Source organism: Protopterus annectens, chromosome 1.part2, assembly GCF_019279795.1.
Source record: "Protopterus annectens isolate FY-2018-M chromosome 1.part2, PAN1.0, whole genome shotgun sequence".
NCBI classification, from domain to species: Eukaryota; Metazoa; Chordata; order Ceratodontiformes; family Protopteridae; genus Protopterus; species Protopterus annectens.
The window spans coordinates 829,237,611-829,239,002 of NC_056727.1; positions in this window are offsets into that span (position 1 = coordinate 829,237,611).

The window sequence follows — 1,392 nt, forward strand, 5'->3', positions numbered from 1 at the left end:
AATCTCATACATATAGGGATACATGTGACTTTTTGCTCACAGGATTTCAATAATATATTTTTGAATTTCCACTGATAAATAGTTAAAGAAGACAAAACAAAAATTGCCTGTATATATACTCTGGTGTGGTGCGGATTTTTTAAATTTCTTTAAGTTGTTGTTACAAGGTCCCTTCCTTGCCATATGCTGTGCCTAATACGTCCTGGTCTCACAAGTTCCAGTGTCCTTGGTCATGATGTCTATCATACTACAATCACAATCCTATCCCTGAATCACTGCTGATACTTGTTTCTTATTGAACACTTAATTTTAATAATCTGTATTTAAGAGAAATGCTATTTGAACATTATAAATATGTTGTATAACTAATTTCTGGAAGTTTTCTCCAAATGTTTTTTTGTACTTTAAGTACTCTCTTTACTTGTATAAATAACTGTGGAGCCTTTCTCCCTGGGCCTCCGGTGCAAATGGGCTATCACTTCAGTCAGACAAACCTGGTCAACACGTAAAATAATTAATAAAATATTATAGACCATAACATTCTGGGATATCAGCGTTATGTAGCATTATAGCAGCTGTGAGTCCTATCAGTATGCCTGAATTGTTCTTCATTACTTCATTGTTTGCATTTCTTGTAAAACACCCTCTCCTGCTAATACCAATTAGCTAATACTAATACCAATATAAGTGGCATTGTGAGTCCTACCTATTTGTAACACTTCTACCACAACATCTAAAATACAGGTTTAACGGCCTTTATTCTATTTATACCTTTCAGCATTTCATTAGCTGGACAAATTTTGCACATTCTTTAATGATTCTGGGTGGCATTTGGTGAAGAGAGTGTGCTGGAAATAATATTCACTAGAAAAAGGACACATTTTGTGTTTATACATAGGTTACATGCTTTATTTTTTCAGCAAATCCAAGTCTATTTTATCTGCATTACTATTTTGAAGTCTGAACAAACAGACCCTGTGACCCTTATAACCTCACACTTTTTCTCCTCTCTAAATTTCCTTTTGCTGTTTATTGACAAATGTATTCTCATTGCTTCTCTGCCTCTTTTCCTCATACATGTTACGATATTCAAACACATTTTATGTCAGGAGCAGTAATAGTTTCTACATATTACATAATTCAAACACATTTTATATGTCAGGATCAGTAGCTTTGGTAGGGACAGGAACCGGGAAGAAATAAAATGTTTGTCTTGGTTAAATTATTTTTAATGATTAAGATTGAAAATCACCTTACAGAAGCAAGCAACAATCTTTTTCTTTATACATTTATAAGGTGCTGTATTCTGCAACTAGTGAGGAGCTAATAGTTTAGAAGGCTATTAAACATATATTTGTACTTGCAGGTTCTGCCAAAGCTTGCTTCTTTGTT